The sequence below is a fragment of the Buceros rhinoceros genome, unplaced genomic scaffold (genome assembly GCF_000710305.1).
Source record: "Buceros rhinoceros silvestris isolate BGI_N320 unplaced genomic scaffold, ASM71030v1 scaffold13119, whole genome shotgun sequence".
NCBI classification, from domain to species: domain Eukaryota; kingdom Metazoa; phylum Chordata; class Aves; order Bucerotiformes; family Bucerotidae; genus Buceros; species Buceros rhinoceros.
The window spans coordinates 34,399-34,625 of NW_010433338.1; positions in this window are offsets into that span (position 1 = coordinate 34,399).

Here is a 227-nt window from a genome sequence, read left to right on the forward strand (position 1 = left end):
AGCACAACCCCCCCCCCCCCCCCCCCCCCTGCCGCTGCCGTCCTGAGCACGGTCCCCAGTGCAGCCACGCTTTCGGAGCCCTCCGCTCCGTCCCACTCTCGCCAGCCCCCGTGTTGTGCTTTCTCTTTCTCTCTCCTCCTCTCCCCCTGCCCCTTTCCCTGTCTCCTCCTCCCGGCTATTGTGCTGTCCTCCGGGCGCACACGTTCTCCGAAGCCTCGGCGCAGCAC